This window comes from Ictidomys tridecemlineatus, chromosome 13, assembly GCF_052094955.1.
Source record: "Ictidomys tridecemlineatus isolate mIctTri1 chromosome 13, mIctTri1.hap1, whole genome shotgun sequence".
Classification (NCBI taxonomy): domain Eukaryota; kingdom Metazoa; phylum Chordata; class Mammalia; order Rodentia; family Sciuridae; genus Ictidomys; species Ictidomys tridecemlineatus.
The window spans coordinates 64,332,236-64,346,133 of record NC_135489.1 but is presented as its reverse complement, the minus strand read 5'-3'; the positions used below and the strand labels follow the sequence as shown (position 1 = coordinate 64,346,133).

Sequence of the window (13,898 nt, the reverse complement as noted above, 5' to 3'; positions counted from 1 at the left end):
AAGCTTTTCTCCTGCCAGCACTTACAGTCCCCCTGGCAGAACAGAGGTCCCAGCGTATACACAGCTTCAGAGGGTGGTCGGCCCTGTCCGTCATCACCACTTGAATGACTGGCAGGTACTCCTTCTGAGAAAAGACTGTGATGCCACTGTTCCTGGAAAACCACAAAGGGACCCTTAAGATGACTCCAGTTGACACACACACACACACAAAGTCACCTGTGATCTCTTATTTGAATCTAACATTTCAGGACTTAATGGAACACTTACAAACATTTTTGGCATTTTGAGAGCACAGAAACTGTTAAAAATTGAAATCAAAGTTTCTCTGTAATGATTGTGACTTTGCAGGCCACGTAGCCTCTGCGATTGCTCAGCTCAGCCACAGGCACTAATGATGGGCATGATTGTGGGGTGATCAAAATTTATGGACACTGAAATTTGAACTTCGTAACAAGTTTGATGTGTCATGAAACACTCTTCCTTCCAACTACTTAAAAATGTAAAACATTTCTTAGTTCATGGGCCAGACAATAACAGGTAAGTGGGCAGATGTGACTCACAGCAGTAGTTTAGCAACTCCTGATCCATTTGCCAATTCCTGAACTCACTGCACACAGAGAATAAAAGGGGCAAATCAAGAAGGAGGGTCATTTTGCAAGCACGGGATAGTATTTTCACGATAATCAAGCATATAACTGCTCTTTAAAAATTAGCTCAGGATACTACTCAAGTGATTATCAATTACAGATATAAATAGTTACACATTTAGATCTTCACAGAATTTTACCATTAAATATTTGAAATCCTTTTATGTTTATAGGGTATTTCTTTCCTCAATAACTTCGTAAATTGTAAAATTAAACCTACAGATCAAAATGAATTAAATAGAATACTTTTATAAGAAATACACAGGTTAATGTATGTGAAAGTTCTGTGAAATGCTGAACCCAGCTATCCAGTGGACAAACATGGATCAGACCCTGAGTGAGGCATTGAGGACACATAGGAAAAATACTGTGTGTGCCCCTGAGTACACAGCCCCCTGGGCACTAGGTTCCAACCATAGTTATGGCCATCAACATCTTCCTACATGTGAGTGACTGAGAAATACAAGCAGGTCTGGAGCAAGCGCTGGGAGGGCCTGGGGTCCTGGTCACAGCTGTGCCACTCCTATTCTCTCTGTCCAAAATAATGGCATTAATCTCTTCTTTTGCAACCTGTTTATGTTTATTTTGTGTCACTCAACTGTATACGTAATCTGATTCAGAGACAAAGCACCCTTACTCTGGTTCCTCATCCTGCTCTAGAATCTCTATAGAATCTAATAAATACCCTTGTCCTTAAGTCACTCATTTCTAAAACCTTCCTTGGCGTGGATTTATGGCCAAAGATCAGAATAATTAATATCAAATCATGTAAGTCCTTTCATAGTGGCAAAAATAAAGTTTTCGTAAATTTTTATTAAAGACTTTAGTTATCAAAGCTTGAAATTGGAAAAGATAGAAATAAAAGAAAATGGCTATATTAAGATTTTCATCATGTAAATAAATGAAGTAATCTGTAATGCATAAAAGAGATATCAATTAATGTAAGTCAGGTACTCTGCAATATGTGAAATATTTGTTGATACAGAAAGATTATTTCACATATCCAGACTAATATCCCATAACCTTACCTAGTTATTGATGTTTGTGCAAAGAACAGAGCATGAGTTATGAAGTGTCACCATCATTTAGCTCTGGAGTGGACTGATGGTTGACAAGCAGAAATGTTCTCCTAGGAAACAGGGTAGGTCAGCTTAGGAGATTGTGTATGGACACAGCAGGCATCAAAAACAGCATTTCCATGCTGGTAATCGCCATCTCATCAAGGTAGTCTAGTAGGGGAGCTGTACTTCTATGAGCTATTTATGAAGGATGCTGGAATTTTAAAAACTCATTTTGCATAGAAGCTCCAAGCTTCTTGATGTTTAACGCTGCATATAAAATACTGAGCTTGTGTAAGGTGACAGCTTGTGTAGGGCACCTCAGTTGTGTTGGAGGAGATACTAAATCTCCCCCTCCCCCATTATTTTGGAGAGCTCCCAGTCAATCATAAAAAATGGCTAACATTTTCACCAATTTTTTGTTGGTATAGGCAGATCTCAACCTTTGCAGATTTATATAGATGACTGAAGATTTGCCATGGTTATCAGACTTCCTTCAAATTTCTTCAGCAACTGGGACTTGTTTTTTTTATTTCTTTTTTCCCTATTATTTTCTGAAATACATACTACAGGTAAAATACTCCTAATTTGAAAACCTAAAATGGGAAAACCTCTAAAATATAAAACATTTTGAGCCCCAATATGATGCCATGGGTGGAAAACTCCACTCAAGACCTCTTGTGATGGTCAAAGCCAAAATGAAAATTTTGTATAAAGGTCCCTTTAGGCTGTGTGTGTACAGGGTTCAGACTTGAGTTTCATCCCTGAGATACCTCATTAAGTATTTGCAAATATTCCAGATTCCCCAAATCCAAAATCTGACACACTTCTGATCCCAGGCATTTCAGATAAGGAATACTGAGCCTCTAGGTAGTGTAAACATGGGAAGAATATATTTCTAGATATGATAACCCCTTCCAGTACTATTAAAAGTTCAGTAAGAGAACTTTCAAAGACTTTTTGCTTGAAAGTTCCCATTGTTCTAGAAATTATGCTTTCCTAAAAAATGCCATGACTTCTAAGAACTACTATTAATTGTTTACCAAGAGATTTGATTTGATGCAAAGTAGAGCTATACATTTGGGGGGTTGTTGAAAAAGCCAAAAAGGAAAAATGTTGATTCCACCTCAACATTTAATAACTAGGTTAGTAATAAAATACATATCATGGTCCACAACTAATCTTAAAATCTTTCCAGTTTTTCAACTTCTGTTTCATTGACCTATTTCCTCTCTCCTGGCCAATTCAGCTATCATAATACAATTTGTCTTGATATGTGCTATGACCCATCTCATCATCTTGATCTTCATCTTAAAAATCATCTTGCTTATTCTTTGAGTTTCCATATGGATTTGAAAATCCACTTGTTGCAATCCACACCAATCAGTAAAACACTTGGCATTTGTTAGAAATCCCAATACATTTTTAGAATAATTTGGAAAAATGACATCTTTAAAAGAGGGCTTCTCAATAGCAGTGTTATTGAAGGACTGCATAGTTTTGCTCCATGAGGGTTGTACAGTGCATTGTAGAATGTTTAGCACTTTTTTTGCACTAGGGATTGAAACCAGGGGTGCTTTATCACTAAGCCACATTCCCAGCCCTTTTTATATTTTATTTAGAGACAAGGTCCCATTGAGTTGCTTAGTGCCTCGCTAAGTTGCTGAGGCTGGCTTTGAACTCGTGATCCCCCTGCTTCAGCCTCCCAAGGCCTTTAGCACTTACTAAAGACACAGAAACATTCCTTCCTTTGTGACCACAAAACTGTCTTCAGAAAAAACAAGCATTCCCCGGGGGATCAAAAGCATACTTGATTTAGGACTACTGCTTTAAGCTACTACTGACTCATAGAATCTATGACAGTAGTAAATCAATCTATTTATTTGTCTTCTAAATCTCAATAATTTTAATATAAAAGTATTAGACTTATTCTAAAGAAATTTACATTGTAACATAGCAAATAGTTTTTATTAAGTCTTTCGGTGTTAATAAATTTACGCTTTTATAGATATTCAAGTAATTTCTCAATACTGATTGATCACAAATTCAGCGTATCAACTGAACTCTTCATTCATCCTGGTGGTATTTCATTATATTACCTTCAATTTTCTGTGTAGGCAGTCATGTCATTGGTAGGTAATGATGGCAGCTTTGTTTCCTTTTTTTACAAGCTTTTCATCAGTTATTTGTTGTGTGTATATGTGTATGTGTGTGTGTGTGTGTGTTTAACTGGCATGTGATGAGCTTTTGTGTATTCTACAATGAATGGTTGCAATGTCAATTTTCTTAACTTTAGTTTTGAAATACTCTTGCCTGTTTCACTTACCGATTCTCCCAAGTCATGTTAAAATCTTCCAGCATTTTGAATAATTTTTCTATTTCTCTTTGCTTCCTTGCTAATTCTTTCTTGATACACTTTTTTTTCTTGATATACTTCTTATGGTGCATATGAAACTTGTTGGAGCATCTCATGAGCGAATCAGCATCATATAAGGTCCAACTTTATCCCCAGCGGTGTGGTTTTCTTTGTCTGACCTAATACAGCTACACCTGCTTCCTTTTGATTTGTATTTACCTGGTAAAAATGCCTCACCCCTTTACCTTCAACTTTACTGTGTGCTTATGTTCTCTTCTGTGAACAAGCTATAGTTTCTTTAAAAAATATAATATGATAATGCCTAATGTCTGACTTCAAAATGGACAGAGTGGCCTCACATTCACTGGGGTTAGTTGCACATCTGGATATGTTTAAACTATCTTATGTTTTGCTTTCTATCTACCCTGAATAATAATTAAACAAAAGTCCTAAGACAAAAATATAAAATAATAATAATAAATATAAAACAATATTATATACAGCTACAGGGATCATCCTAACTAGCAAAATAACTTATGGATTTTTGGAGAAGTTGAATTCTATGATGTATGTATATTTCAGAGAATGTATAAAAGACTCTTGAACAATGTTTACTATAAATTTATACCTATAGATTGACTTGGAGCATAGCTTAACATTTTACATTATTAGAGTGCCTTTTATATATGTGTATTTTATGTTAAATGTTTGGTATATTGGAATTACTGTAGAAATTTAATGAAAAAGTCTTGCTTTAATTGGTGTCTATCTAATTATATTTTTTTTCATATACTGCTTTAAATGAGCTCCTGACTACATCAAACAGAAGCTAAATGGGTGGGGGATATAGTTGATTCCTTTTATGCAAAACCTCTTGGAGTTCCATTGTGTTAATGGAGTTCCCATGTTAATGTTTACTCACAAATTCCTAAGAAATATATAGTGTTATCTCCTAAATATATTTAAGACAAAGCTTTGGAGAAATTCACCTTCTGAATTATTGCCATGAGTGCCAGATTGCTCAATTAAACTGAACTTCAGAGACAGACACTTGACTTCTAGTTGAGTGGGAGACTTACCAATTGCTTCCAATTGAAGAAGAATAAAAAGCACATTATCTGGTATTCACAGTGAAATAGTGAATCTTTGGTCAGACAATTTAATCTTTCGATTAACTGAAGGTATTTCATCCAAACTTATACTTTTAAATTACTTGAGCATCATGTAATTACTTACTTGTTCCGATATGCCTGCTGTGTAATTAACTATGCATAACTGAGGAATAAAAACTACATTTCTGTGCAGGGACAGCATGTGGAAATCACCATTCATCCTGGTCACCGTCACAGCTGCAGTGATACTGAGAGTCCAGGCAGCTCCCCTCTCGTCCACAAGTGCACTTTTGTACATCTGGCAGAGTACCTCCCCAGTAAGTGTGGGTTCCATTGGTTCTTCTATCCCACCAGCTCAGTGGCGTTCCATCTGAAAGACAAGTATGAGAAAGGTGACATCTATTTTGCCCCTCCCCCATCCAAAATAGTTCCCTTTTTTCCCCAGGTCTAAAATGTGTGTGTGTGTGTGTGTGTGTGTGTGTAAGAGAAGAAAGATACACTTCACTTCAGAAGCTATATTTTACCCCTGCCAATAAAAATGTGGTTTCTCCAAATATATGGGCCATGTTTCTCCCCTCAGTGTTTCAATATCTAGGCTTAAATAATCCCCATAATCTATTTTTATTTTATTAGGAAATGAGTCCTTAACTTACTTGTACATGGATATCACATATTTTCCATAAAAATAACATTCAAAAAACATTTGCCATCAAAACAACAGTAAGAGTAATTTATATACCCAGGATGAATTTGTTTGAGATGACAAATGCCCCCAGAGCAAGTTCAATGTCATACAGAAACAATGATCTATCACCCCACATTTTTTTTAAAGAAAAGTTGCTATGCATTAGGCCTTTGGAAAGGTATGGCACCCTCTGTAAGGACTTAACACATATTTTTGAGATATGTGTTTTTCTTGTATTACAAAGCCTGACTGTTTATATGGAGGCTAAATGAACGCATGGATAGGTCTTCTTCAAGTCTCAAGTGAACATGATGCTGAGAAACCAAGTCTGCCTGGTGCAGATGTTCAGCGCCAACTCCCCAACCCTGGCTGTGGTCAGATGACAGAGCTGGGCACTGTCTCAGCTCTACAGAACCACATGTTAAGACCAGGCATGTTTTGGGGGTGGGGACCAGGATGCACATCGCAGTGAGCCTGAGATGATTACAGAAGCAGGTGTGCAGGTTAGCCCTCTTAGAGGAAGATGCAGAAGAAGATAAATTGCAGTCATCCCAAAATTAGAGGATTAAGAAAATGGAATTGGATTGCTTCAATCAATTTCCCAAATGTGCTTGGTAATTTGGTGCTGTTTTTCAAATTTGTAAGTTGTTATTGTTGGGCCTTGAGTTAAGATCTGGAACTTATCCCAGGTTCTGCCTTTAATGCTTAATACAACTTAATTATGATTCATTTATAGGTAAGATCTCTGCATTCATCATCCTCACTTTCACTCTCCCACCCCCGCAAAGAAATTTAAAAAAAATAAAAGCAATCCTGAGAAATTTATGGAGGAGTAAATATCTAGAACCTGTTAAAAATACATTGAAAGCTTGTTACTAGGAAATAAGAGATACTCAGAAAATTTAATATTCTTTTCTCAAAATGCTACTTTGAGAAATGCTACATTACTTTCTTCACCACTACACTTGCCTAGATTGAAGTGTATATCCTAGTGCACAAGGATGAATTTACCTGGAAATCCCCCTGTAGAGTGGTAAAAAATAATTTTTTGAGAGATTGCAAATATCTTTGGTTCTGCTCAAGTGTCTTAAAGTGCTCTAGAGAACAATCAAAAGACTTCAGGGGAATTTCCAGATGATGTAGACTTAACTTTTTCTGCTTCTTCCGACTAAGCACAATGATAAACCTTGGAGATAACACACAAGAAGAACCACAGGAGATTCTGAAAGGAGGAAAGAGGAAGGCTAACTGGTTAGAACCCAGAACTGGAGGGAAATTATCATAGTTTATATAGAATTTCATTACAATTCCCCATTCATGTTAAAACAAAAAGTTTCTCAGAAGGAGGATAGATGATATGGATTAGAAAATTAGCTCTAAATAAAGAAAGAAGGAGCATTAAAGAAAGAATAAATGAAGATAAAATATAACATTTTGACAATCAAATGGTGTTCATTCCAGGAATGCAATGTTCAACATATGGAAATCAATAAATATGATTCATCACGTCAATAGACTTAAAGATAAGAACCATATGATCATCTCAATAGATGCAAAAAAAGCATTTGACAAAATACAGCACCTCATCATGTTCAAAACATTAGAAAAACTAAGGATAATAGAAACATGTCTCAACATTGTAAAAGCTATCTATGCTAAGCCCCAGGTCAACATCATTCTAAATGGAGAAAAATTGAAGGCATTCCCTCTAAAACTGGAACAAGTCAGGGATGCCCTCTTTTAACACTTATAGTTAACATAGTTCTTGAAACACTGGCCAGAGCAATTAGAAAAAAGAAATTAAAGGGATACAGATAGGTAAGGAAGAACTTGAATTAGCACTATTTGCTGATGATATGATTCTATACCTCGAAGACTCAAAAAATTCCACCAGAAAACTTCTACAACTAGTAAATGAATTCAGCAAAAGTAGCAGGATACAAAATCAACACCCATAAATCAAAGGCATTTCTGTATATCAGTGACAAATCCTCTGAAAGGGAAACTACTCCTTTAATGATAGCGTCAAATAAATAAATAAAATACTTGGGAATCAACTTAATGAAAGAGGCAAAAGACCTCTACAACAAAAACTACGTAACATTAAGGGAAGAAATTAAAGAAGACCTTAGAAGATGGAAAGATCTCCCTTGTTCTTGGACAGGCAAAATTAATATTGTCAAAATGACCATATTACCGAAAGTACTATACAGACTTAATGCAATTCCAATCAAAATCCCAATGACATTCCTCATAGAAATAGAAAAAGCAGTCATGAAATTCATCTGAAAAATAAGAGACCCAGAATAGCTAAAGCAATCCTTAGCAAGAAGAGTGAAGTAGGTGATATCACTATACCAGACCTTAAACTATGCTACAGAGCAATAGTAAAAAAAAAAAAAAAAAAAAAAAAAAAAAAAAAAAAAAAAAAGCAGCATGGTATTGACACCAAAATAGACTTGTAGACCAATAATACAGAATAGAGGACACAGAGACTAACCGACATAATTACAGTTATCTTATATTTAGACAAAGGTGCCAAAAACATACATTGGAGAAAAGATAGCATCTTCAACAAATGGTGGTGTGAAAACTGGAAACCATATGCAACAAAATGAAACTAATCCCCTCTCACTCACCATGCACAAAACTCAACTCAAAGTAGATCAAGAACCTAGGAATTAAACCAGAGACACTATGTCTATTAGAAGAAAAGTAGGCCCAAATCTCCATCATGTCGGATTAAGCCCTGACTTCCTTAATAAGACTCCTATAGCACAAGAATTAATATCAAGAATCAATAAATGGGATGAATTCAAACTAAGAAGCTTCTTCTTAGCAAAAGAAACAATCAGTGAGTTGAAGGAAAGATAGAAATTTCTAACATTGGAAATGAAAAAGAAGCCATTGCTAATGATCTGATGGACATCCAAATAATATTAGAGGACTATTTTGGACAACTCAATGCACACACATTTGATTATTGATATGAATTGGGGTAACTGCTTGAAAGACACAATTTACCAAGCCTCACTCGAGGAGTAATAATCTAGACATCTCTATGTTGTGGGTGGGATCACATACACCAAAACAAGTTACACTGAAGTCTTAACCTTCCATACGTCAAAATATAACTTGAATATGTGGTCTTTGTAGAGGTAATTGAATTAAGATGAAATCATTAAGGTAGGCTCCAATATAATGTGACTTGTCTTATTTTTTAAAGAAAGGTAAATATGGACACTGAGCTAGACACACACAGAGGTAAGATGATATGAAAATACACACAGAGAATATCATGTAATGTTGGGAGGTTGGAGTGATTCATCTACAAGCCAAGGAATGTCAAAGATTGTCCACAAACCAACAGATGCCACAGGTTTCTGTTAACACTTTGATTTTGTAATTCTAGCCTTTAGAAATATGAGACAATGATTTTTTCTTATTTTAAACAACCCATGTCTAGGACTTGGTTATAGCATTTATGAGAAAAGAAGATAGATTTTATTATTAAGTAAAATGAATCAAGAATCAACAATTTTTCCAAAACAGAAGGTTCAGACCCAGATAATTTCATCAGAAAATTCTACCTAACATGATACCAGTTCTCCCCAATGTGTTCAGGAAACAGAAGGACAATGAATACTTTCTAATTTATTCTAAAAGGCCCACATTGCCCTAATACCCAAACTAGGAAACATTTTACAGAACAAAAAAGAAAAAAAAGAAAAGAGAGAAACTGCAGAAAAATCTCTCCTAAATATAGGCATTGAAATCTTTAAAAGTATTAATCAGCTGGATCGAACAGTACACAAAAATAATTATGCCTCATAATCAAGTGGTATTTATTTCCACATATGCCTTGAATGTCATGGAATTAATTCACATTATTCCTCACATCAACAGGCTAAAGAAGAAAAACCATATGGTCCTATGAATAGATGAAGAAAAAGTGCTCAATACACTCCAATAACCATTCATGATAAATAAAAACTGTCAGAAGACTTGGAATACAAGAGAATGCCATCCACTTGGTGAAGAGCATCTAAAAGAAACCTACAGTTAGCATCAGACCTAAAAGTGAGGGACAAGATAATTCCCCATGAAGACTGGGAATGAGAAAAGGGTATCACTGCTCACCACTGCTTTTCCACATTGTACTGGAAGTTCTGGGTAATATAGTAAGCAAAAAAGGAAATAAAGTATATAGATTATAAGGGAAAATTAAAACTCTTTTTTTCACAAATAGCATCACTGTCTATACAGAAAATCCCTAAAAAAACTCAACAGCAGAAATATCTAAACTAGAAAGTGTTTAGCTCAAGACTGCAGGACAACAGTTGATTGCTTTCTTATATAAAACAGTATACCACTGGAAGATGAAATTAGAAGCACAACATATTTTACACTAGATCTAAAAGTTAAATATTTAGGTATAAATTAACAAAATTGGCACATAATCTATATGGGGAAAAAAGTATAAAATTCTGAAGAAGGAGATCAGAGAGGATCTAAGTAAATGGAGAGATATATCATGTCCATGGATAGGAAGAACTGAGAGTGTGAAAGTGTTAAGATCTTCCCAAACTGATCTATAGATTTAGTGAAAGCCTCATTAAAATTGTAGCAAGTTCCTTTGTGGATATTGACAACTGATTCTGAAGTTTATATAAAAAGGCAAAGACTGACAATACCCAACACACTACTGAAGATGAATGAAGTCAGAAGACTGGTAGCACCTGGCTTCAAGACCCACTACAAAGCCACAATACTCAAGACAGCATGGCATTGGGAAAAGAGTAGATAAACCCATCAATGGGACAGAATAGAGGACCTACATATACATCCACACACAGATAATCAACAGAACTTTGAAAAAGACCAAAGACAACTCAATGGGGAAAGTACAGTTTTTGCAAAAGTGGTATTAGAACAACTAACAATCCACATGCAAAACAAGGTGAATCGAGGCACTGTCCATCTTTCATATCAAAATTAAAATGCCATACAACAAAACTTCTGGAAGGTAAAAGGAAAAAATCAAGTTGATCTTGGGTGTGTCAATGAGTTTTTAGATGCAACAGCAAAAGTTCCATCAATGAAAATAATTTTATAAAGTGGAATTTTTAAAAACTAAAAAGCTTCTAAAGTGAAAAACACTAATCTAATAAAAGACTTGTATCTTAAACACGCAAATAATTTGTAGAACTAGATAGTTCCATAAGTAACCCAATTAGAATGAGGCAAAAGATCTGAACAGATACCAGAAAAAAATAAAATCTATTGATGAAACGCAGAATATGAAGATACCCTCAAAATCACATGTTATTAGGAAATGGCAAACACAAACAATAATGGGATACTACTGCACACTTGTTAGAATGGTTAATGTTCAAACACTGACCTTTTCAAATGCTGGCCATGATGTAAAGCAACAGAACCTCTCATTTATTGCTGATTGGAATATAAAATGGCCCAGGCATTTTGGAAGACAATTTGGTGCTTAATAGGCTTACCAGCGTTACCATAAGATCCAGCAATTATGCCCCAAGGCATTTAAGCAAATTAGTTGAAAATATATGTGGTTGGAATAATTCTCACCTACTACATAGAAATCAAGACTTTGTGATATTGATGCAGGGTAGACATATAGATTTTGAAGACAAAGAATCAAGAAATAGACCCACCACACAAACATGCCCAAGTGGTATCTGGCAATGTTGAAATTGTAATTCAAAAGAGGAAGGACAGTCTTTCAATAAATGGCATTAGGGAAACTGGGCCAAACTCTCACACACATAAAAATCATCCCAAAGTGGAACATAAAATATAAAATATTTTCTATAAAATATAAACCACTAGAAAAATTTTTTTTAAATTTTTAGGATATAGAATTAGAGAAAGAATTCTTAGACTTAACAGCAAATGTACAACCCACAAAAGGGGAAAAAATGATAAATCTGATCTCATCAAAAGTAAAACTTTTGCTAAAGCATAAGGAGGATGTGGAAGAAATCAAAGTCTTATAAAGTGGAAGTTTGGGGAATGTAAACTAGTATAGCCACCCTAGAAACCACTTGGGCACCTTTTTTCTTTTATAAAATTAACCAGGTAATTACCCAACAATTGTGATCTTGGCCATTTTGATCCCAGGAAAATGACACTGATGATCACACATTCATAATTGGTACAACGTTCTAATGAATCTCAAGGAGGATTATGCTGAGTGAAAAAGTCCATCCCCAAAGTTTCTACTTTCTGATTCCATTTATATAACACTCTTCAAATGGAAAATAGATAGAGAACGGATTAGTTGTTGCCAGGGGTTACCACTGATGAGTAGGAGGTGGAAGCAGGTGTGGATACTGAGCCAGAGGAGGCTCATGCCGATGGAAATCTTGTGTATCTTGACTGACAAGGTTGTGATACTGCACTAAAGTTTTGCAAGACATTACCACTGGGAGAACTGGGTAAAGGTACTCAGGTTCACTTGATGATTTCTCACAAGTGTGTATGAATGTGCAATTGGCTCAAATTTTTAAAAATTCATTTAAAAAACCAATAAAATCCTAAGGGAAAACTATAGGCTCTTTTTTAAAAGAAAACCAGAAAACTTTCAATGACTGGAGTAGAATACTTCATTTTCTCAACTATTTTAGCCCCTAACACAGTAGTTTCCAAAAGATCACCTGAAGATTTTTTTCAAAATTCCAAGCCCAGGCTGTTCGTCAGATCAGTTAAATTATAATTTACAGGTATAAGACATTTGCAAAGTCCAATGTTACTTCATTTACAGTGTTGCAAGGCATCAGATTAAAGTTCTTTCTGACTTGCTTGTACACATTATAGGGCAAAGCAGATCAGAGCTCACATCCTAAGGAAAGTTCAACCCATGTTACCCTTCTATGTCATCTCTTCCCAAATCAGGAGCTTCTGAAAGGTTTAGGTTCATTCTACATGTTTGTCTGGGTTAAGTTTATATTTAAAATTCTCCAGTGGCCCCTTTGCCACAATAACTCTAAGACAGAGAAAAATGACACTACATTTTTCCTAATGTAGTTTAAGAAATGCATCTTATTTCACTTTTAATTATTCATTCTCCAAATTCATCTTGTATCTAGAAATAAAACCAAATGGACAACGGCTGGTGAGTGCATCAATTAAATCCCAACCCCACTGGGAGGGTTTTGCACACCTGTGTAGTGCACAGGTTGCAGGCTGGTCCATGCACACTGTGCTTGCTCACTGACACATCCGGAAATATTGTTTACTGGTTCCATTAGAGGTCACTCTCATGTGACTTGTTCCCTTTCTTCCTCATGCCTGGCTTTCCCTGGTAACTATCTAGTATATTTTCTTCCATAGTCCTGGTCTGGCTTACTATAATCATCTTTATCACTGATTAAACTTCAACCAGGATGAATTAACCAATACTTGAACCTAGTAATGACAACTATAATATAAAAACCTGGAGAGCTGGGAATGAGAATAAAACTACAGAGCTGGGAGTGAGGATTACTTACTTCCTGAACTTTATGTAGTTTATCTCATTTATGTAGGACTCCATGAGATCAGTTCGGTGTCTCTGAAGAAGAAACAGATGCAAAAGATTAAGCAATTGGGCTGGGGATGTGGCTCAAGCGGTAGTGCACTCTCCTGGCATGCCAGTGGCCCGGGTTCAATCCTCAGCACCACATACAAACAAAGATGCTGTGTCCGCCGAAAACTAAAAAATAAATATTAAAAATTCTCTCTCACTCTTAAAAAAAAAGATTAAGCAATTGCTTGAATTTCTGCAGATGCTACAGAATAGACTTGGACTTCAAACTTAGATGTGAGATAAAACAAGTCCTTTGCTCTTTTTAGTCACTGGAACCAGCAGATAGGCATTCAAAGGAGACTAGATCACTCTGAGAAGGGACCCAAGTGAGGATTGCATAGATCTAGACAACAGGTAAGATCCAAGGGTGAAAGGCAGGAGGGGGCCATTCCAAGCAGAGAAAGTAGCAGGAAATTTCTGGCACAGAGAACTGTGGTCTG

General features: G+C 35.7%; 1 pseudogene; it reads right to left on the bottom strand.

The window, feature by feature from the left end:
* Window positions 1-13,898, bottom strand: part of LOC144369659 (contactin-associated protein-like 3) — a 141,840-nt pseudogene that overhangs the window by 38,010 nt on the left and 89,932 nt on the right.